At 37.3% G+C, this 25,432-nt stretch overlaps 1 non-coding gene across 1 annotated transcript; it reads right to left on the reverse strand.

Moving 5' to 3' along the window:
* Positions 1 to 24,478: 24,478 nt before the first annotated feature.
* LOC125996923 (small nucleolar RNA SNORA51) lies at positions 24,479 to 24,610 on the reverse strand. The gene has a single exon (XR_007491582.1). It is a non-coding gene; the product is annotated as a small nucleolar RNA SNORA51 (small nucleolar RNA).
* Between the last annotated feature and the right edge of the window lie 822 nt (positions 24,611 to 25,432).

Raw genomic sequence — 25,432 nt, forward strand, 5'->3', positions numbered from 1 at the left:
CTTGGTTGTTTCCAGAGTCTTGCTATGGTAAATAGAGCTGCAATGAATATAGGTGTAAGGAAGCGGTTTTTGTATTGTATTTTTGTGTTCCTAGGGTATATTCCTAGGAGTGGTATAGCTGGATCGTATGGGAGCTCGATTTCCAGTTTTTGGAGGAATCTCCATATCGCTTTCCATAAAGGTTGAACTAGACAGCATTCCCACCAGCAGTGGATAAGAGTTCCTTTCTCTCCACATCCCCGCCAACACTGTTTATTCTCATTCTTTGTGATGTGTGCCATTCTCTGGGGTGTGAGGTGGTATCTCATCGTTGTTTTGATTTGCATCTCCCTGATGATTAGTGATGTGGAACATTTTTTCATGTGTCTTTTGGCCATGCGTATTTCTTCTTTGTCAAAGTGTCTGTTCATTTCTTCTCCCCATTTTTTGATGGGGTTAGATGTTTTTTTCTTGTAAAGTTCTGTCAGTGCCTTGTATATTTTGGAGATTAGCCCCTTATCTGATGGGTATTGGGTGAATAGTTTCTCCCACTCAGTGGGTGGCTCTTGTATCCTGGGCACTATTTCCTTTGAGGTGCAGAAGCTTCTCAGCTTAATATATTCCCATCTGTTAATCTCTGCTTTCACTTGCTTGGAGAGTGCAGTTTCCTCCTTGAAGATGCCTGTAATGTCCTGTAGTGTTTTGCCTATGTGCTGTTCTATATATCTTATGGTTTTGGGGCTGATATCGAGGTCTTTAATCCATTTGGATTTTACCTTTGTACATGATGTTAGCTGGGGGTCTAAGTTTAATTTTTTGCAAGTGGCTATCCAATTGTGCCAACACCACTTGTTGAAGAGGCTTTCCCTGCTCCATTTAGGATTTCCTGCTCCTTTATCAAAAATTAGATGGTTGTATCTCTGGGGAACATTTTCTGAGTATTCAAGCCTATTCCACTGATCTGAGGACCTATCCTTATTCCAATACCATGCTGTTTTGATAACTGTTGCTTTGTAGTACAGTTTAAAGTTGGGAAAAGTAATTCCTCCCATATTCTTTTTCCCAATGATTGCTTTAGCTATTCGAGGGTGTTTATTGTTCCAAATGAATTTCAAAAGTGTCTGATCCACTTCTTTGAAGAATGTCATGGGTATCTTTAGAGGGATTGCATTAAATCTGTATAATGCCTTGGGGAGTATTGACATTTTGATGATGTTAATCCTGCCAATCCATGAGCAGGGTATGTGTTTCCATTTCCGTGTGTCCTCTCTTATTTCTTGGAGCAGAGTTTTATAGTTTTCTTTGTATAGGTCCTTCACATATTTAGTCAAGTTGATTCCAAGATATTTGAGTTTGTGTGGTACTATTGTGAATGGGGTTGTTTTCTTAATGTCCATTTCTTCTTTATTACTGTTGGTGTATAGAAAGGCCATTGATTTTTGTGTGTTAATTTTGTAGCCTGCCACCTTGCTATATGAGTCTATTGTTTCTAGAAGCTTTTTGATAGAGTCTTTAGGGTTTTCTAAGTAGAGTATCATGTCATCTGCAAACAGTGAGAGCTTGACTTCTTCCTTTCCTATCTGGATTCCCTTGATATCCTTTTCTTGCCTAATCGCTATAGCAAGTACTTCCAGTGCTATGTTGAATAGGAGTGGTGAGAGAGGACAGCCTTGTCTTGTGCCAGAATTTAGAGGGAAGGCTTTCAGTTTTTCTCCATTGAGGATAATATTTGCCACTGGCTTGTGGTAGATGGCCTTCACTATATTGAGAAAGGTTCCCTCCATTCCCATCTTGCTGAGAGTTTTGATCAAGAATGGGTGTTGGACCTTATCAAATGCTTTCTCTGCATCTATTGATATGATCATGTGGTTTTTATTTTTCTTGTTATTGATGTTGTGTATTATGTTGATAGATTTACGGATGTTAAACCAGCCTTGCATTCCTGGGATGAAACCTACTTGATCGTAGTGGATGATCTTCTTAATGAGGCATTGAATCCTATTTGCCAGGATTTTGTTGAGGATCTTTGCATCTGCATTCATCAGTGATATTGGTCTGTAATTTTCTTTTTTGGTAGCGTCTCTGTCTGGTTTAGGTATCAAGGTGATGTTGGCTTCATAAAAGCTATTTGGAAGTGTTTCTGTTTGTTCAATTTCATGAAAGAGTCTTGCCAAGATTGGCAGTAGTTCCTCTTGGAAAGTTTGATAGAATTCATTAGTGAATCCATCTGGACCTGGGCTTTTGTTTTTCGGCAGACATTTGATTACTGTTTTAATTTCATCAATGGTGATGGGGTGTTTAGATATGCTACATCCTCTTCCTTCAACCGTGGAAGATTATAAGAGTCCAAGAATTTATCCATTTCTTCCAGGTTCTCATTTTTAGTGGCGTAGAGTTTTTCAAAGTAGTTTCTGATTACCCTTTTAATCTCTGTCATATCAGTAGTGATCTCTCCTTTTTCATTCCTGATACGAGTTATCAAGTTTCTCTCTCTCTCTTTCTTTGTTAGGTTTGCCAGTGGTCTATCAATCTTGTTTATTTTTTCAAAGAACCAACTTCTGCTTTCGTTGATCTTTCGGATTGTTTTTTGAGTTTCCACTTCGTTGATTTCTGCTCTCAGCTTTGTTATTTCCTTCTGTCTTCCTGTTCTTGGGTCCTTTTGTTGAGCATTTTCTAGTTCTATTAGCTGTGTCATTAAGCTACTCAGGTAAGCTCCTTCTTCCTTCCTGATGTGTGCTTGCAAAGCTATAAATTTTCCTCTCAGTACTGCTTTTGCTGTGTCCCATAAGTTCTGAGAGTTTGTGTCTTTATTGTCATTTGTTTCCAGGAACCTTTTTATTTCCTCCTTGATTTCATCTCGGACCCACTGGTTATTGAGCATGAGGCTGTTTAACTTCCAGGTGTTAAAGTGTTTCTTCTGAGTCCCTTTGGAGTTCACAAATAATTTCAGAGCCTTGTGGTCAGCGAAGGTAGTCTGCAAAATTTCTATCCTCTTGATCTTATGGAGGTATGTTTTATGTGCCAGCATGTAGTCTATCCTGGAGAATGTCCCATGTACATTGGAGAAGAATGTGTATCCAGGTTTCTGGGGATGGAGTGTCCTATATATATCCACTAGGCCTCTTTCTTCCATTTCTCTCCTCAGGTCTAGTATATTCTTGTTGGGTTTCAGTCTGGTTGACCTGTCCAGTGTTGACAAAGCCGTGTTTAGGTCCCCCACAATTATTGTGTTGTTGTTGATATTATTTTTCAGATTTGTCAGCAGTTGTATTAAATATTTTGCTGGCCCCTCATTCGGTGCATATATGTTTAGGAGAGTGAATTCTTCCTGCTCTACGTACCCCTTGATTAATATAAAATGTCCGTCTTTGTCCCTTACAACCTTCCTGAGTATAAAGTTTGCATTATCTGATATTAGTATGGCCACTCCAGCTTTTTTATGGGTGTTGTTTGCTTGGATAACTTTTCTCCAGCCTTTTATTTTGAGTCTATGTTTGTTCTGACTATTCAGGTGCGTTTCTTGTAGGCAGCAGAAGGTTGGATTGAGTTTTTTGATCCATTTAGCCACTCTGTGTCTCTTAACTGGTGCATTTTGTCCATTGACGTTGAGAGAAAGAATTGTCCTGGGATTTAACGCCATCTTTATTTCAAAATTTGGTGTGTCTTTTGGGTAGTCTTGTCTTAGATTAGGTCTTTCAGTTTTTCTCTTAAGACTGGTTTTGTGTCTGTGAAGTTTCTGAGCTGTTTTTTGTCTGTGAAACCATGTATTCTTCCATCAAACCGGAAAGTGAGTTTTGCTGGGTATAGTATTCTGGGTGAAGCATTCATTTCATTCAGTCTTGTCACAATATCCCACCACTGCTTTCTGGCATTGAGCGTTTCTGGTGACAGGTCTGCTGTAAATCTCAGGGAAGCTTGCTTGAACATGATTTCCCCTTTTGATCTTGCTGTTTTCAGAATTCTGTCTCTATCTGTGTGATTTGTCATTGTGACTAGGATGTGTCTTGGGGTGGTTTTTCTGGGGTCTCTTTTGGTTGGTACTCTTCGGGCATGCAGGATTTGATCACATATATTCTTTAGCTCTGGAAGTTTCTCTTTAATGATGTTCTTGACCATTGATTCTTCCTGGAAATTTTCTTCCTGGGTCTCTGGGACTCCAATGATTCTTAAGTTGTTTCTGTTGATCTTATCATAGACTTCTATTTTCGTCTGTTCCCATTCTTTGACTAATTTTTCCATTGTCTGCTCATTTGCTTTAAGTTTTTTGTCCAATCTCTCCTGCTGTATGGAATTGTTATGTATCTCATCTTCCACAGCACCAAGTCTATTCTCAGCTTCTGATACCCTGTCCCAGAGCTTATCCATTTTGTCATTCACTTCGTTTACTGAGTTCTTCAGGCCTGTTAGTTGACGTGTTATTTCAGTTTGGAGTTTTGTCATTTCTGCCTTCATATTTTCTTGGTTCTTATTAGTGTTCTGTTCAACTCGATCCATGGTTTCTTGGAGTCTGTTGAGCACCTTCCATATTGCTAGTCTAAAGTCCTTATCTGAGAGGTTGATTAGTTGTTCAGTCATTATCTGGTCCTCAGAATTGTCATCTTCATTCTCTATGTCTGATGCTGGCCTGCGCTGTTTCCCCATTGTCACATTTGTATTGTGGGTTTTTCTACGTGTTGTAGTGGTATTCATTGTCTATATGATGTAGGCAGCACACTCCTCTGGCTCCTCCCTTTCTGGATGGGCTGACTTGCCTCTAAGGGAGGGGAGTCCTCCGTGGATGAAGCCTCACACTGGGTCAAATCTTAGGCCCGAGCATGTAACAGAGAAGACAGTCCAGAGAGAAATGTTTGCTTCTGTGATATAGCGCCGTTCTTAGTGTGATTTTTCCTTCTTGTTGCAATGGAGTTCTTTCCTTAGAAAGAGTGCACGGCCGCGTAGCGAAGCGGAGCGGCCGTGCTCCTCTGAGCCTCTTTTTGCCCCACTCGCAAGAGTTTCACGCAAGAGGACAGTAGACAGACATAGACAGGTCACACTCACAGTCTTTCACAGCTGAGCCCCACTGGGCCGGTGTACTTTCGCGGATTTTCCCCGCCTGGTGTCACACACAGGGAGCCAGCTTTTGCAAAGGATAGCCGGCTTTTATGCTCTGAAGTCCCTCCCTGAAAATGGCGTCTGGGCGAGCGAGGTTTCTGGAGGCTCTTTTTGCCCCACTCGCAAGAGTTTCACGCAAGAGGACAGTAGACAGACATAGACAGGTCACACTCACAGTCTTTCACAGCTGAGCCCCACTGGGCCGGTGTACTTTCGCGGATTTTCCCCGCCTGGTGTCACACACAGGGAGCCAGCTTTTGCAAAGGATAGCCGGCTTTTATGCTCTGAAGTCCCTCCCTGAAAATGGCGTCTGGGCGAGCGAGGTTTCTGGAGGCTCTTTTTGCCCCACTCGCAAGAGTTTCACGCAAGAGGACAGTAGACAGACATAGACAGGTCACACTCACAGTCTTTCACAGCTGAGCCCCACTGGGCCGGTGTACTTTCGCGGATTTTCCCCGCCTGGTGTCACACACAGGGAGCCAGCTTTTGCAAAGGATAGCCGGTTTTTATGCTCTGAAGTCCCTCCCTGAAAATCCCACTCTGTGTCTCTTAATTGGTGCATTTAGTCCATTGACGTTGAGAGAAAGAATTGTCCTGGGATTTAATGCCATCTTTATATCAAAATTTGGTGTGTCTTTTGGTTACTCTTGTCTTAAATTAGGTTTTTCAATTTTTCTCTTAAGGCTGGTTTTGAGTCTATAAAGTTTCTGAGCTGTTTTTTTGTCTGTGAAACCATGTATTCTTCCCTCAAATGGGAAAGTGTGTTTTGCTGGGTACAGTATTCTAGGTGAAGCATTCATTTCATTCAGTCTTGTCACAATATCTCACCACTGCTTTCTGGCCTTGAGTGTTTCTGGTGACAAGTCTGCTGTAAATCTCAAGGATGCTCAGTTGAATAATTTCCCCTTTTGATCTTGCTGTTTTCAGAATTCTGTCTCTATCTGTGGGATTCATCATTGTGACTAGGGTATGTCTTGGGGTATTTTTTCTGGGGTCTCTTTTGGTTGGTACTCTTTGAGCATGCAGGATTTGATCACATGTATTCTTTAGCTCTGGAAGTTTCTCTTTAATGATGTTCTTTTTTCTTTTTTTTTTTTGGTTATTGGTCCACACCCTGCGGTGCTCAGGGATTACTCCTGGCTGTCTGCTCAGAAATAGCTCCTGGCAGGCACGGGGGACCATATGGGACACCGAGATTCGAACCAACCACCTTTGGTCCTGGGTCAGCTGCTTGCAATGCAAACACCACTGTGCTATCTCTCCGGGCCCCTAATGATGTTCTTGACCATTGATTCTTCCTGGAAATTTTCTTCCTGGGTCTCTGGGACTCCAATGATTCTTAAGTTGTTTCTGTTGAGCTTATCATAGACATCTATTTTCATCTATTCCCATTCTTTGACTAATTTTTTCATTGTCTGTTCATTTGCTTTTAGTTTTTTTTTCCAATTTCTCATGCTGTATGGAATTGTTATGTATCTCATCTTCCACAGCACCAAGTCTACTCTCAGCTTCTGATACCCTGTCCCAGAGCTTATCCATTTTGTCATTCACTTCGTTTACTGAGTTTATGAGGCCTGCTAGTTGACATGTTATTTCATTTTGGAGTTTTGTGATTTCTGTCTTCATATTTTCTTGGTTCTTATTAGTGTTCTGTTCAAATCATTCCATGGTTTCTTTGAGTTCGTTGAGGATCTTCCATATTGCTAGTCTAAAGTCCTTATCTGAGAGGTTGATTAGTGGTTGGTCATTATCTGGTCCTCAGAATTGTTGTCTTCATTCTCTATGTCTGATGCTGGCCTGCGTTGTTTCCCTTTTGTCACACTTGTATTGTGGGTTTTTCTATGTGTTGTGGTGGTATTCATTGGCTAAATGATGCAGGCAGCCACACTCCTCTGGCTCCGCCCTTTCTCGATGGGTCGACTTGCCTCCAAGGGAGGGGAGTCCTCCATGGACAAAACCTCACACAGGATCAAATCTTAGGCCTGTGCACGCAGCAGAGAAGACAGTCCGGAGAGAAATGCTGGGCTTCAGTGATCCAGCACAGTTCTTAGTGTGATTTTTTTCTTCCTGTTGCGATGGTGTACTTTTCTTAGAAAGAGCGCAGGGCCAAATAGCAAAGTGGAGCCAAAGTGCTCTTCTGGAGCCTCTTTTTGGCCCACTTCGAAGAGGTTCATGCAAGAGGACAGTAGACAGACACACACAGGCAGCACCCACAAATTTTCACAGTCGGGCCTCACTGGCAGGCGAGTTTTGTGGATTTTCCCAGCCTGATGTCACAGCCAGGGGACCTGGCTTCTGCAAATTATAACTGGTTTTCACATTATGGAGTAGTTCCTTGGCATTCCCACCCTAGATTTGGCCTCTGGAGAGCAAGTTTTCTGGAGTCTCTTTTCGGCCCACTCCCAAGAGATTCACACAACAGGATAGTAGACAGAAACACACAGGCAGCACTCACAATTTTTCACAGTTGGACCCCACTGGGCAGGCATAGTTTTGTGGATTTTCCCATCCTCAGTATCTATGAATTTCTTTAGCTGTTGTGCTATTGTTGAAGCTTTGTCATTTGTTAATTTTTATTGATTGAATTACAAGATATTTTTTGTTTTTATAATACTACAATGTTTCATTATATATTTGTAAAAAATTTTATGTGTGGTTAAGTTTAAATTTGCATATAAAATGCTTATCACGATAAAATAATGTATGACTATTAAATTATATATTATATATTATAAATAATATAGATTATATATAACTATTATAGCATATACTCATCTCCAAAATATTTAATGCTTTTTGGATTATAAAGCTCTGTAAATTAAAGGAAAGGACAGATTGACAAAGCATCTTTCACTTTCTATACCTCTTTATTTGACATGCATGGATTTGTCATAGACATAGGTTGACATTTGAAATCACATAATTTTATAAAAATTCCTATTTTGTTTTTTTTTGCCAAAATGAATCTGTAAAATATTTTGTTATGATTTTACAAAACAATGAGCAAATTAAATGTCTTTAAGTAGCAATGAAAAAAATTTTCAATTTATGAATATTTTCATATAGAGCTAAATACAAAGTTTTAAAAAATTTTACTATAATCATTAATATTTATAATTCAAACTTTTTAAACTTATGAATATTTTAATATAGAGCTAAATACAAAGTTTTAAGAATTTTTACTATAATCATTAATATTTATAATTTAAAACTTGATATTATGCTTGTTTTATAAAAGATTGCTTGAAAGATATATTGAGCACAGCATAATACTTTGATGCCTATTTTATTAGGATTTTATTCGAATCTGTTTGCTATAAATGATTGATAGAACTAGAGACTAATGTTCATCCTCTATAATAAAACTATACCAAGGGGCATTTAATCTAAAATCCAATTAGAATATGTTAACTAGAAAGATGATGAGCTCATTAAAACAGTTAAATCTTAAAATATATGTCCTGAAGTTACTAGAAGTGATAATAATCATAAGTTCACATAATTAAATGCATCTTTAAAACTTAAAAACAATTTTCCAATTATTTCTTTTTATATTCTTTGCCCTCCACATTTCACATACTCAAGATAGATACATTTTCTTTCTCTGTGAAAAATAAGTTTTTACTAAATATACCTTCAAAAGTTTATTTTGAGTTGCATTTGAAGCTAGTCCATTATTTCCTATCTTTAGAGTTTTAAAAATAAATAATAAAGTAAAAAAATGTAGGCAAAGTATCAACATATACATTTTTCCTAAGAAAACATATAAATGACTAATAGGCACATGAAAAAATGATCAGTGTTGCTAAATATCAAGTAAACACAAACCATGTGCTACCAGTTGAATAAACAGATTGTGCTTATTATTAAGGCAATTAGAAAACAAAATATAATGCTTGTTCAAGGTACTTAAGAAAAACAGAAATCTCTGTTGATGGTTTTCTAAAATCTAAGTATTCAGGATATTTGAAAGAATTTTGCTGCCTAAAAGTAACTCAAATAACTTTGAGGCATAAATTAATATGAAGCAAACTAATATATGTTGGTGAAAATTTATAAAATAGATATCATAATAACTCAGATATATGATAGATGCCTGTTAAGCCCTTCTCCACCCCCACTTATGCCTGTTAAGCCTTTCTCTGCCCTGCCTTCTTGACCCTATTGATCTGGCATTTCACCTTGAGGCATCAACAGCCTTCTGCCGTCAGCCAACACCCCTCCAAAGAGGAACTTGACATATTTGGGCAAAAGAATGAACTTCTGTTCACCCCTTCTATGGATCTCACTTTTTTCTTTGAAAAAGGCCAAGCTCGCCCTTTAATTGGACATTGTGTTTAAACCTGGATTAGGGAGGTTCCTTAAACCTATAAAAGACACCTTTCTAGATTACCGGGGCTTCCAGTTTCAGTCTATGTGGCTGTTCCCAAAGCCCCAGAGCTCTGGAATAAACCCCATTTTGCTTTTGCATTCTCTGACAGTATCTTTCCTGGTCTTTATTGAGGTAATGGGCTTTTCCCAGACCCTGGACTTCCCCCTTGGGCCCCAGGACTGTCCCTAACTTTGGGCCTCCCCAGGCCATAGACTTTTTGCTCCCTTTTTAATATGTATTTCAACATAAAGTTAAAAGTTAAAGACTCTTGCGATGTTTTATAATTTACAGACTAAACATACTTTTGTTAAAAAATTACAGCAGTTTGAATGGTTACATACCATTATATTCATTATATTTGTTGTAAATTCTAAATTTATGACTAAAATATGCTATCTTTGCCAAAATAGTAGATTAACACAGTATGATTTACTTCATAGATGTAACATCTACTAATTAATGTTTTCAGAATAATATCTATTACTAGATATATCAAATAATAATAGCATAAGTAGGATAATTTCAACCTTCAATATAAGAAGTCAGTGAACATTGATGACTGATTATCAATAGTCATTCTTTTATTCTTTGAAAATTTTACCATATACTTTCTAAGAAAAAATAGATATAAATAATAAAAAATATATAAATAAAAATATAACCAAATTTTGTAGCTAGCATGACTAGGAATGTCTAAATATCTAATATAAAATAACCACTTTTTTTTGCAAAATGGTAATATATTGGCTTGATTTATTTTGTGTCTATGTGTGGTTTGAGGTTTTTTTGGGGGGAAGGGTGAGTCACATTGAGCAGCTCTCAGGGGTTATTTCTGGCTCTGCACTCAAAAACTCACTCCAGGTGATATTCTGGGAACCATATGGGATGTCAGGAATTGAACCCTGGTTTACTGTGTGCCAGGCAAACGTCCTACCTGCTGTGTTATTGCTCCAATAGTAGAAGAATGAGTTCATTTTGCATAAGTTTTAAACAAAATTTATTTGAGGATTGGAAAACACATTTTTAAAGTTTTAATATGGATTAAAATAGACATGAGTTAACATCATCGTAATCACTTTATGCATTCTTCAGACATATTAAGTAGATTTATAATATTGTTTACTCCATCTTCAAAATTTTTACATCTTGCAAAACTAAAATTATGCATCATTCAATTTGTAATTCTCAGGCTATTCTTCCTTTGTCTCTGGGAAACACCTTTCTTCTTTCTGTTCCTTTAGATTTAAAAATCTGGTACTTCATATTCATGAAATTGCATTATGTGTTTGTGAGACTGGTTTGTTTTGTGTTTCATTACTTCACATTTTGTTTATTCATCTTCCATGAGTGCATATTTGGAGAGTTTCTACCTTTTATTTAATGTACATAATTATATTATTGCCATAGATGTGAAAGTCACCTGTTAATAATTTTGAATCTATATGCATTGAGAGGGAAATGCTGAATAATATGAAAATTCTATTTCTCATATTGTTTTCCATAGTGAAGATGACTGCACCATTTTGTCTTCTAATCAATATTGTAAAAGGGCCCCAATGTTTTCACACTCAGCACCAAAAGATACTTAAAAAAACTTTATTTCCTCATTGTCTATAAAATGCCCTGCAGTTTTAAACATAATTTTGGTCTTTCAGTACTTGCTAACTAATTCTTGTCTCATAATTAATATCCAAAATGTTTGGCCAGGATATAGCATTGAGCTGTTGAGAAAACTTTTACCAGGTATAGATTTGCATTTCTTTCAGATAAGTTTGTCTCTTTTATTTGCCCCTAATACAAAAACCTCTTCCCTCAGAAATAGGAAGTTCTATAGGGAAACCCTACTCTTTGCAAAATCCCCTAATCTACATCAGTATTGACATCAGGGCCTGTCCAGACAGGCACTACTTTGAGATATTAAAATTTATTTTCTCTTTTTATCCTTTGGATTATTACTTAAAATGAATCTATATATGAGGATTGCAAACAACTTAGACCCCTGTGAATTGTTTTGTAGGTCAAACTATGTATAATGAGAAAGTTTCTGTTTACAAGAGAGGTATGTTGTACTTTGTGTAGAAACAAATGTGAGCATTCTTTTTATGCCATAAAAAAAACCTGGCAAATTCCCCTGTATATACCCCTGATTCTTTACATTAAAATTAGGACATTTTGTTCTCCCACTTAACTTTGTGTGGTCCCTCATTTCTTCATATTTCACCATTCATGCTCCCACTTTCCTAGAGGAAATTCAAAGAATCTCCGTGACCAGAATCAGACAAAGTTAACCACAGCACACTCTGGTATTTATAAGTATTAATTCTGAAAGTCAACAGTAGTGGTGACCTTTTACTTCTCATTTATAAGATGTGTATTCTTCAAATGATTCAAATTTGATGTGTTTCATTCTTTTCACCTGTTAAGTTGAAATAATTCATGCTTTACAGATAATTTTTTCAAAGGTGAATAACAAGAGAAATTCATGGGATCATTGCTTGGCTTATGTTAGTTCCCACCACAGCCAGTCTCTCCCCCATGGTGTTCCTGAACCACCTGACAGAATCCCATAGAGTACAGGGGATTCTCCTTGAGGTGAACATTACAAAGACACCACTCCAGAAACGGGGAAAGACAGCATATAGAGGGGCTCCATCTCCTCCATGATCAGTTAACTTCAAGTTAAGTCTCCTCACTCACAGAGAGCTTTCTTTAAATGAAGATTAACTTCCAGCACTGTTTTGTTTGTGAGGCATTCCCAAACCCTAATGTTTATCTTTCTCTTCTCCCTGGCACAGTAATCACCCCTGGCTATCTCCTACTACCTTGTAGTTACCCCAGTTCCTCTTGTCCTCTATAAGCATTGTTGTAATTGAATAAAGTATCTCTGGGTCAGCACAGCTTATAAGAAAGTATTCGGTGTTTATTTGGCAAATACATTATTTTTGCTATTAATAATAATTAATAACTGTGCACTTGGAAATGTATCCATAAATGTAATCATAGACATGAAAATGTACTTGGTATAAAAATTAAATTTCTGATACTATAAACTTTATAATTCATTCTACTTTGAAATAACACTTCCCAACAAAATGGCCAAATGAACTTCAAGAATATTCGTAGAGGCCACAGGTGAAAGAAGCACAAATGGTGGACCAAGGCAAAGACTAGGGGGATAAATGTAGGAAGGAGTTCACAGATAACAAAGTTGAAAAATGCCACTCTAAAACATTGGCTGGAAGCCTAACAGCACAGCAAGCCAAAACACGTCTAAGAATTACACTTGCACATATTGCAGTTATTAATTCAGGACCGCAATTAGATCAATTAAACAAATGTAGCTCAGACTTTTGAGCCTCTTAAATATTCATAATTTTGAAGAAATATTTTCAGATCATCTACCCTTTTTCTAATTAAGCTGCTTTGTTGTTGCGTTGTATAAATAATTGACTCATTTTGGATATTGACCCTATGCCTGATTTGAACATACTTTTTCACATTTGATAGAAACCAAAAGGCATGAGCAGTCAATAGCTCTGATTGTTAGGGTACTGCAAATCAAACAGCAATGACACATCATCTTACATCTGGGAGAATAGCTATCATCCAAAAGATAAGAAACACATGTTGGAGATAATGTAAAGACAAAGTAACTGGGGCCAGAGCGGTGGCGCAGCAAATAGGGCAGTTGCCTTGCAAGCAGCTGACCTAGGATAGATCTCAGTTTGATCCTTGGGGTTTCATATGGTTCCCCAAAGCCCTAGCAATTTATGAGCACAGAACCAGGAGTAACCCTGAGTGTCACCGGGTGTGGCCCAAAAACAAAATAAAACAAAAAAACAACAAAAAAGACAAAGTAACTCTTGTATATCTGGCGAGTATAACTAAAATTGGTGCATCCATTGTAGAAAAAATTTGAAAATTCTTCAGAAAATGGTAGAAATTCCAGGTGATTCATTGTCCCACATTATTTACAATATTCAAAAGCTGGAAACAACTAGTTGCTTATATGTAGATAAGTAGATATGAACTATCAAGTATATATAAAAACTAATACCAATTTACTTTAAAAAATGAAATCCTGCTATTTATTTTAAGCTTGTCACTAAAGTCCTATTCTATTCTTTTTCTGACTTACCTACTCACTTTATATTTCCCTTCTAAAATCTACTAATTGACTTTTATAATAAAGAAAGCTAAGTTTTAACATTTCTGGTGATGGTGATGACAATTTGCGGGCAATTCTTGACAGTGCTCTGGACTTAATTCTGGCTCTAAACTCAGAGACCATGTCTAGCAGGTTTAGGGAGAACATCTGTGGTGCTGGAGATCAAACCTGGGTCAACCCAGTGCAAGGCAAACCTTACCCACCATACCATTTTCTCCAGCAAATCAAAACATGTTTTGATTTATTTAGTTTTTATTTAGTTTTGTTTAATTCTGTTTGTTTAATTTTAGTTCATATATTTGTTTTGCATGTTAATTTACTACATATAAGTGAAATAATATGGTTTTGTCTTTTTCAATATGATTTTTTTAACTAAGTGTAATTGTAGTGGAAGCCTTATTCCCCAGTCCCGAGGGTATTGGGGAATGCAGTGTTGGAAGCAAAGCTGACACAGCAAAATAATCCACACAAGGTAAAAATAGATAAAATAGGTTCAGAAAATTCCACCATAAGCTATCTTTCAGGATGCAAAAAATACCAGCAGGCAAACAGGATAGCTGTGGAACAAAAACTACAAGAAGTTTCCTTGTCATGGGGTCTTTATGGGGAAGAGTAGGACCACCTACATGGGTTGAGAACAGGTAGGGGTAGGAGACCAATCTAGAGATACTTCTAGTCCTTCAAAGATAAGCACCAACAAAAAATGGTCTTGAATAGAGTCCAACCAAGGTTACTCCAACATGTAATCATTTAACTAATAAGGGAGAATTAATTAGTCGTATTGGGAAAGAAAACGAATATGAGATTTTTGGTTCTGACAGTTCTGCTGACCTAGAGTTCTAATTTGTAACCAAATTCTGATTTTGGCGGTATGGTAAAAACGCAGAATCCTGGAGAGATAGCATGAAGGTAGGACATTTGCCTTACATGCAGAAGGTTTGAATCCCGGAATCCCATATGGTCCACAGAGCTTGCCAGGAGTGATTTCTGAACTTAGAGCCAGGAGTAATCCTTGAGCACTGCCGGTGTGTCCCCAAAACAAAACAATAACAACAAAAAATCTTTGCAGATCAAAGACCATAACCAGCTGAATATTTTTTGTTTGTTTTTTGGTTTTAGGGCCACACCCAGTGATTCTCAGGGATTACTCCTGGCTCTGCACTCAGAAATTGCTCCTGGATGGGGGAATACTAGGGGATCAAACCACAGTCTGTCCTAGGTCAGTTTGTACAAGGCAAACAAACGACCTACTGTTGTGCCACAGCTTCAGCCTCAATAACCAGCTGAATTTAAATAAGGATCATGACCATAACAAGGTGATTCTTGATCATTTTAGGTGGCTGATATACTTAGTTAAAAAGGCATTTCTATCTTGAAAACATAAAAGTATATTTAGAGTGGTAACTTACAAAAATTCTATTTGAGTAAATGTAGAGCTAAAATTGTCTCTACTACTTCATAATTGATGCAAGGAAAAAACATTTTACAAGCTCCTGGAAGGTTTTATAGAAAGAAACAGAACGGGACAATATAATTTTCAGAGGAAAAGGAGATTATTAAAAAAAACTAGCTTCAATTAGAAAAATCTGGAGAGTTTTATCATGCAGGAACTAATCAGAAAAGTTCATATGAGCTTCTTTAAAATTTCATTTGAAGGACACTAAAGCTGCAATTCACTTAGCAGTCCTGCAAGCAATTGGCTTGAAAACTTCTTTTACTATCTGTATTTTATTATCTGCTTTTAGACAAACATTTAAATTATCAAAGGGATATGTTGGAGGTGATGGGTGTAGTACAAGTGGTGCAAGCATTGCAGTCAACCAACCTTCCTGAAGAAACCAGATAGCACTCAGAGGGGATGAAGACAAGATGGGTTTTATTCCACTTGTGGGTTCAGTTCGGTTCACACCAAAAAGACTGTACCCCAAGTTGAGTCAAACCAGTATATTTATATAGTACTTATTAGGAAGATAAAATGTCCATGGCAGCTTGTAATAGCTGTATTTTGATTACAACTTCCCATTATTCAAAGTGATATATCTGGTTATTGTCAGCTTGAAGTATGCTGCTCCATTCCTAGTTTCCATTACTGTTAGACAACTAACTTCGTCTTCAGAGGAATTTTTATTTTTCATTGTAATCAAATGCAGGCACCAAAATGTGCAGGGACCTGACTCCACTTCCAACACATGCACTCAAGAAAGGTCTTGAGTTGAACTGCTGAGATCTACATGGTGTATTTATTTGACCACAACAAAGTGATGTGTAACTACAGAATAGAACAATATATGCTGGTGAATGACAAATACAAGATAATACAAAGCAGAATTTTAATTGGTGGAACTTGTATTTATACTATCGGAAATAATTTAAATGCTATAGAATAAAGCCATTATATGAGAAAATGGTAAACTGGCAGTAGGAAGAGAAGACTCATTTTTAAGCATGTTTATTTTAAAAACTTTTTTTATTTAAAAATAATATACTGTTGAAAAACCTTTTTCCAGAAAGTCTTACAGAAAGCCCACATGTAGTGATAAGTTTGACTATTTGAGTAATGATATAGGGAGAACATTTTAGGTCACACTGGCTATACACTGGGATCACTCCTGGTGATGCTTGGGGAACCATAAGTATTGAACCTGAGTCAGCCACTTACAAGACAAGCATGGTACTCATTGTACTATCTTTTTAGCCTCAGGTTGAACATTTTTATTGAACCCATTTTGCCACACCTCAAAACCACCCCCCCATCTCAGGGGGTCAAAAAGAAAAATATAGAAGATCTGAATATTTATCAAGGACACTTGACTGTCTAGAGAGTAAAATATTATTGTGGATAACAAATTTGTGTTCTTTCTGCCATCCACATATTGACTGAACATTTGCATTATGCCTAAAATTCTTGATAAAAATGTTGATATATTCATTTATCTTCTTTCTTACCCAACATTCCTTTTGGCCATTAAAAAGTAACCTCTAATAAGCATTTATCTTCCAGCTGTTGCAGGATAGTCTCTGCTCTCCAAATCTGCATTTTAAAGGTTTTCTCAGATTTTGGAGATGTTTCTTTTGTCTCAAAGGCCTCCTTATATTAAGTTGGTTTAGCTTCTAGATAATTTATTTTTCCAAAATGTTTTTCCAAGTCCTTTCATCCTCCTGATTCCTTCTGTCTTCTTCCCCTGCAACACTTTGAATCATTAAATTCAAACTGTACCTCCCCTCCATACTGGTAGGAACAGAGGGGAACAGGCAGTGTGCTATTTGGAATATGGCCCTAAGGAAAGGCCACATTATCACACTATCACAAGTGTGCCCTAGGAGATGCCTGATAATCTGAATGGCCTGGACCTTTTAGGTAATCTAGAAGATCAGCCACCACCAGAAGAGAATCATGTCAGTATCATTTCCCTCCTGTCCATATTCTTAAAACACAATAAACAAATGTGCTAACCCACTGTGAGATTTTTGTTTCATTCCTTTTCCCTAAATAAAGTCTTTTAGAATTGGGCCATTCAACCACCAATCCCTTGCTTTTCATTTTAATTTATTGTTTTGGGTTTTGGTTTTGTTTGTGTTTTTGTTAGGCACCCAGTTAAATCCCAAGGTTTTCACTTGATTGTGTACTCAGAAATCACTTCAGGCATGCTCCAGGTTCTATATAGGATTTGGAAATTCAACCCAAGTTGGCCACATACAAGGCCCCATGTTGACTGCTTCAGGACAACACTTTAAGTGCCATGATACCAACTATACCTACTATAAGGATAGCTGGGTTTAAAAAGTAGGCAATCTCAACCTTCACAGGAAAGAAGGGTGGATTTTTATTGAAGACACATAGTTAAAGCAGTGAAAGAGTAACAGGATGTTGGCCCATACCATAAGTAATGAGGACTGACTAAAGAACTGAAACAGACCAATTGGTCCTGACACTATGGAATCTTTGAGGCTCCCTAGAAAGGTGTGCACACGAGTGGCTGTGGGAGACAGAGGCTAAGGACTCAAGTTGGATTCAATCTCTGTTCCATTTATTCAAAGCAAAAGGTGGAATACTTTTACTCAATTTCTTGACAAGTCATAATTTTTCAGACAAAGCTATTCAGACAAAACTAATTTAACCAAATAAAAGCACAGGGGCAAATTGTTCAAAACATATTTTGACACAGGACAGTTTCACTTTTGAAGAGACTTTTTGCTATCTGAGAGCCCTAGCCAGCAAGGTCAGTTAGTAATGTTTTTGTTTTTAGGCATACTGAGCAGGAGCCTGAAATGTTAACTCTGACTATGACTGCAAGTAGGCGAAGAGCAAAGTTAGATTAGAGGATGAATAATTTTTCTATAAGACTAAATAAAAATACTTGAATCTAAACAAATACTCCTCATAGGGTGTGTTTATATTTCTAAGTAATCTTTAAAATGTCAGCTAAAATTATGTCTCAATTAATATTTATGCTACATCCCTTTATTTCCTGAATGTCTCAAACAACCAAAGTTTTTCAGGTACTTATTGCCTGTAAGTACAGGTTATTTTTTCAAGCATATTTTCTTACAGATGCTATCTTTTTTCAAAGTCCTCTCTACAAGTACAGGCTGTAGTAGCAGACAGCATTTAAAAAACAACCTCCCTTAGGCCATTAGGGCCTTTTTAAACTTGGTGTTTTCCTAGGTCTCAGAATTTGTTAAGGGGGTGGGGGAGAACAGTAGGGTGTTAGTCTGTTGTTCACCTGGGTTCTGAACAAGGAGAGATGCCATTTGTAAAGGCCACATGGCAGGCTTTTCTCAGGTTCTAAGCAGGGAAAGAAGCCATTTTGTAAGGACCATATGGTGAAAGCCACATGCTAGATCTTCACAAGTCTATTTCCATTAATACCACCCATACTACCTGGCCATATTATGTAGTCTATCAGAAAAGGACAGGGGAGGAGTAGGAAGGTACCCCTAAACAATAGTCAATAATTTTATTTTATTTATTTATTTATTTATTTATTTATTTATTTATTTATTTATTTATTTATTTTGGTGAGGGGCACATCTGGTGATACTCAGGGGTTACTCCTAGCTATGTGCTTAGAAATCACTCCAGGCTTGGGGGACCATATGGGATACCAGGGGATAAAACCAGTGTTCGTCCTAGGCTAGCACACTCAAGGTAAATGCCTTAAAGCGTGTGTTATCACTCTGGCCCCAAATAATTTTAAAGGTCATCAGAAAGCTAGGACCTCCCTATAATCCTCTGTATAGTCTTTTTCATAAACTTGGGCAGGGTCTATCTCTTTCTAGCAATGACCCTAGCCAGCCAGTTTGTTTATATTTGTCAGATAGGTTAAAGTATTGAGCTTTATTCCAGTTGTGTGGTTTCATCCATTGAATCTGGACTCTAACAGATCCATACCATTAGTTGCAAGGGCTGACCATCGCTTGACCCCATAGGATCTAAATGTAGGAACCCTGGAAAAATTTTAACCTAAGTACACTTCAACACATGCCTTCCCATGCCTAAACCCTTCTATGCCAGATGCAAACTATATAATCCTACTGCAGTAAGTGATGGGAGGAGCACTGACAGACTTTGCCCTGGAGCACCCCTCAATAAAGGCCTGAATGGGTCAAATTTGTTGCTACCTTTGACTCTATTATCTTGCAACCATTCACCTATTATGCTTACACTGACTATACCAAGATTTTTATAAACAACAGTTATTTGTAGGAGAAAATAAAGAAAAAATGCTAAACAAATTAGCCTAGCAAGTTAAATATCTGTCAAATAATATTATCACTAATAACCAGGAGATATTTTAACTTGCTGACTACATAATTCAAAGAGGTAACATTTAAACTCATAGAAATTAAAAGTTTAGAATTATCAACATAATAATGCAAGTTAAACAACCAATAACATATTTCTACTAAATATTTCAAATTAATTTCAAAAAGAAAATATATATGCATATAAACTCAAATCACTATAAATGATTGTCAAAGTTGTTGTGAATATGCATTCTAGTAAATACTAAGTGTATTTAACTTCTTTTCAAAGTGCATTTTAGTTATTTTAGTTATTATGTTCTATTTAGATTATTATTATTATTATTATTATTATTATTATTAATTGTGCTACAGCCATGTTCTTATACTCAGTGCCTTAAATTTTTCTTTGTTGAAAAATATTTTTGTAATGGATTGTCACAAGAACAGCCAGCCATATTATTCTCAGACCATTTTGCTGTTTGTTTGTTATTTTGTTTTTGTTTTTATTTTACAAAACAAGCTCCATTGAAGTAATCAGCCAAGTTAAAGACAGAGATCTCCTTCTAAAAAACAACTAATTGCAGAGGCGTTTTTGATAATAGGCTGCTAAAATGGCCTTGCAACTGTAACCCTAATTTACAGTATTGTGAGCTTGATTATTTACTTGTGCACATCTGCTCTAGAAAGATGTGCTCCATTTTTCAAAACGTTTGGAAAAATTATGATCTGGTTGCACTTTGCTCTGCCCAGGGTGAAGTGCAATTGCCTGTGCAGAAAATAAAGAATTCTTGACTAGAGTTTTGCTGAATCTTCCATCCTTTTTATTTGAGACACAATGCTTTTACTATGAATTATTTAATCAGTATTAAAAGGTTGACTATATAGTTTAAAATGCCTAGCAAGTTTCCTTTTGGTTTTACTGAACTCAGTCACTAACTCTGTGGCTAGGAATTACTAATAACCTACTATCTGATCTTAAATCAAAAATAAATAAAGTAGGGTACAGAGGGATAGTACAGCAGACAGGATATTTTTCTTGCATGGAACAAAACCAGATTCCATCACCAGTATCTTACATGGTCTCTCAAACAGGGCCAGGAGGAATTCCTGAGTGCAGATTTAGGTTCAACCACTAAGCATCATCATGTGTTGCCCCATTAAAAGAGGAAGGAAGGAAGGAAGGAAGGAAGGAAGGAAGGAAGGAAGGAAGGAAGGAAGGAAGGAAGGAAGGAAGGAAGGAAGGAAGGAAGGAAGGAAGGAAGGAAGGAAGGAAGGAAGGAAGGAAGGAAGGAAGGAAGAAGGAAGGAATAAGGAAGGAAGAAAGGACCGAAGGAAGGACCGAAGGAAGGAGGGAAGGAAGGAAGGAAGGAATAAGGAAGGAAGGAAGGAAGGACCGAAGGAAGGACCGAAGGAAGGAGGGAAGGAAGGAAGGAATAAGGAAGGAAGGAAGGACCGAAGGAAGGAGGGAAGGAAGGAAGGAGGGAGGAAGGAAGGAAGAAGGGAGGGAAGGAGGGAAGGAGAAAAGGAAGGAGGGAAGGAAGGAGGGAAGGAAGGAGGAAAGGAGGGAAGGAAGGAGGGAAGGAGAGAAGGAAGGAGGGAAGGAGGGAAGGAAGGAGGAAAGGAGGGAAGGAGGGAAGGAAGGAGGAAAGGAGGGAAGGAAGGAGGGAAGGTTGGAAGGAAGGAGGGAAGGAGGGAAGGAAGGAGGGAAGGAGGGAAGGAAGGAGGGAAGAATTAAAAAGAAAAGAAAAAGAAAAAATACTCCTGGTTCAGTGGTGTTGTTGGCAGTGCTTAACTGAACCCATGATACTCATCATCATCTATCATAATGCTTTGTATCTAAATCACTGTAAGGCTTAAAATACAGAAATTTCCACTGGCATAATTATCTAGGCCCTTCTCTCCTTTGACCCACTACAAACAAATATGTATATTTATTTAATATATATTATTGAATATATACAATATATATTATTATACAAACAAATATGTATATTTATTTATCATATATTATTGAATACATAATAATAATGTTTTATATATTCTTGAATATATAATAAATCTTGAATATATCATAATATTATTATATATTCTTGAATATATAATAATTCGTGAATATATCATAATATTATTATATTATATATAAATAAATAAAATTGTCAGACTACAAAGTCATATGTTATTGATTATTTTTTTCTAGTCTATTGTCTTCTCTTACCATCATTTTGGTATAAAATGGCTTTTAAACAAGGTTCATGGAAAAATGCGACCCCCGGGACCCTGGCCTGCAGGGTGGTCGAGGGTTGGGAAGTTATTCGTGAGTCACGTAGAGGATTCGACCTGAAAGATAAAAGAGCACTGGTAAAATGATGAACTCAAGATGAGACTTCAATCAAGAGTCAAATTTATTGAGGGAGAGGTAGGCTTATATATCATGAGCTAGACAAAGGAGTAGGGGGTGGTACTTTTTCACAGTAACATTCTGTTTTTCAAAGTTACATTTTACAGGAGACTTATCTTACAGTTACAGGCATACAGCATTCTTTTTCAAGGATCATTGCCACAGGATATCTAATCTTGTACCTATCTTTACTGGAACAGCTTATGGCTTGCGGTTTACACCCTCTTTTTTTTAGGTCCAGGGGGGAAATGCCAGCAGCTGAAACATGCAGCCTGTCACGTAGACAGTTTTAGCACAGGCATCAGAGACTCCATTTTGCTCCTAGTTAAAGGGCCTCCAATAATTCTCCCTCTCTAGTAACAAAAATGGGTGGAAAGCCTGTCTTAGGCACCTGATGGGACCTCAGTGTCAGCACCCTAGGAAAAAAGAAGATGGCTCGAGGAGCATAAAAGATGTTTTTGTTAGAGTGTATGTAGGCAAAAGAGCCCTACCTCGAGGCTAGAACTGCTTAAGCAATATAGGGTGGGCCTCTGACAACTGACATCAGGCTAATCCCGTCATAGGCATTTCCACAGCCGTGAGAGGAATGATTTTTTTGCGTTTAGCGAGTTGTTCCAATTCCTCAAAATCCAGTTCATGGGAGGCTTCACCCTCAATATCATTACTCTTGGGTGATGGGAGTTCTTGTTGCTGAAGCTGTTGATAATGAATGCCCAAAGAACGTTTGGTAGCCTCGTCTACCTGGGATTTTACAAAGCCAGTTAAGCGGCAAAATGCCCATGGACCAAAAGAAATAAGCAGCATAAAGCCGATAAAGGGACCAAGCAAGCTAGGCAATAAAGTGGACATCCACAGGTTGGCAGAAAACCAATTTTTATACCAAGATTCACTTTGGTCTAGGTTTCTTTTTGTCTCCTCTAAACTTTGTTCAACTCTTCTAATGCTGTCCCTAACCAGTCCTGATTTATCTTTGAAAAAACAACAGTCTTCCTTAAGAGCAGCACAGACTCCCCCTCTTTCAAAAATGCAAGGTCGAGACCACGCCTGTTTTGCTGCACCATTTCAGCTAAGGAACCAACAGTTTGTTCTAAATAGTCTAAACCTCTTTTAAGTTCTTCAGCATCCCTAACAACAGTTCTGGTTAAAACATTAACAGCTTCTTGGGTGTGAACTAAGGAATAAATTCCTATGCCTGCACCAGCAGCCCCGAGACCAACAAGAATCGTTAGGGTGAGGGCCATGACTGGCTCGCAGCAGTGGAGGTGTTTTTGCTGGGTAAAAGATCATTCTCCGGTCTAACAGTTAATTTTGGCATAAGAACAACAAGAACACAATAATCTTTTCGAGCAAGGAAAATATCACTAATAATATGGGGAGATAACCCAGTGGAACAAGCAAAAAAATGTAAGATTGGGTGCTAAAATAAACTGAAAGGAAACATTGACAACAAGAGTACGATTACAAATTTTCATTAAGTCATAGGGGGAAGCATGTGGGGCCCTAAAAGGGAAAGTCCAAATCCAACCACTTGCCCAACAGTCATTTTGTGGCAAGGAAGAGCCAATGCCCATCTGAGAAGAGTAGAGTCATTGGTGAAGAATGGCGAGCCGAAAGCAGCAATCCCTTCGTAAAATGGTGGAAGCAGGGAGTAGCAAATTCAGCAGCATTCATAATTGGTATCTGTCAGGGCGATGGCGGAAGCATTGATCATTTGCAGGATAAGGTCAGTGGTGGAGGTTGGTCTGGCAGGCATGGTTGGCTGAAGTCCAGAATAGCAGACAGAGATGAAATGGCTGCAGAAGAAACAGTTGCAGGGGTAGGGGGCGGGGTAGCGGGCTTTGGTAAAAAGAAGCTATCTCCTGAAGGATGTAAAAATGGATTGGGGCCCACGCAACAGGTTTAAATGAGGGGATTTCTTTTAAAAGCTTAATTGAAAAAGTGAGGCCTTTGTCATAGCTATTGATACCTTCCAAATATAGCCGGAACCTCCATTCAACTTGGTGGGTCCAGGAATAATGTTTACCTGGATCAGTAAACTTAATAACTAGGGGTTACACCATTTGTTTGGATGGGATTGGCATCCGTGCAAATCCGGCAATGCTGCCATTGATACCAGCTGCTGCTTGGCAGGAGGAAAAATGGTTACTCGGGTTTTTTTTTTCCGATCAAATTTTCTATCAATTTAATTCTTCATATAAAAAATAGGAATTTACTTAGTCTTCTGGCCTTGGTTTACAGGCAGAAGACACTAGCAATTTACATTACACAAATTATTTTCGAATACCATGGAAATGCCTCCTGACTTCTGTCAGACTTCAGCATTCAAAAAATTTATAATTAACAATCGCCGATTTTTCAAAAACTTTTAAACTGAACCTAAATGATTTTTCTTAAACTTCTTAGTTATTATCTTAAAGCTAGATGCTTCTCTCTCTAGCCACATATCCATATTCTTTTGGCCTTAACTTACACATAGCAGGAAAGCTGGGTGATTGCAAAGTCCAGAAATTCTCCAGGGAAAATTTATCCCCGAAGGCCATTGAGAAATCTGGGGTTTACCATCCCCACACCCTCTGCCATGTTCTCAGAAGGACAAAGCCAGCTTAACACATAATTTTTTTTGCCAAGAAATAAGAAGGGTTTTATTTACTTTGTTTAAAGTGTAATCTGTAATTGATCTTAATATATGAGGTTAGAATCTATCAATCCTGACACTGTATTTTTTTGTCCCCCAATTCACAATACAGACCAGGCAAAGGGCATGGGTTGAGGTGTATATGGGTGCATTTACTGTACCTCTTCTTTCTAAACAGTCAGTGTAAAGAACACAGCCTGTGGCAAGAATTGGGAGGTAACACATAATTTTTAACACATGATCTTTAGTTGCAGGATGCCACAGTCTGTCAGCTGCCAAATGACCAGACTAACCAGGTTGTGAAAAAATTAATTGAAATCTCAGAAATGGATAAGGCTTTGAAAATTGTATTTATCAAAAAATGTAGAGATACCAAATAAACAGACAAAACAAAACAACACTAAACACAACATTTTATACTCGTGCCATTTTCATTCATCACAACACACACATGAACAGACAAAAGGATCAATCCAAAACTTACATTAGAAAAATTGACCTGGGTAAAATTGGACAAATGCTTTTAAATATTTAGCCAGCATATTTGTAAGAAAAAAATTTTTTTGTAGAAAAACTTTTTCAGTTTTTAGAAGTACTTAATGTAGATGGATGGGAACTTTGCTGAAAATAAAAGTTCTAAGGTTTAGATATAGCACAAAACATTTTTAAAATAATCCTAATTTAAAACATTAAGTAAAATGGTTAGTAAGCAGTTAAAAAAAATTTAAGTAAAATGGTTAATGAGCATTGTAGAAGGAGTCTCCACTTTGAAGTATGATATCTGCTGTAAATGAAAGGGTTTCCTATAAATTAGTTTCACAGTAGAAAAGTAAGACAGCTGCAATAAAGTGTTAAAAATTTTATGATTAAACACAAGAGCATGAACTATGATTATTAAAGGTATGAAAAACTGACTTTAAAAAACAAACAACTGTTCCTACTTTGAAGACTTCAAGTGAATAATTTGTAAAAAAAAAATATTATATACCAAATCAACAAAATGTTTAGAGGAGACAAAAAGAAACTTAGACCAAAGTGAAT

The sequence above is a fragment of the Suncus etruscus genome, chromosome 18 (assembly GCF_024139225.1).
Source record: "Suncus etruscus isolate mSunEtr1 chromosome 18, mSunEtr1.pri.cur, whole genome shotgun sequence".
Lineage (NCBI taxonomy): Eukaryota > Metazoa > Chordata > Mammalia > Eulipotyphla > Soricidae > Suncus > Suncus etruscus.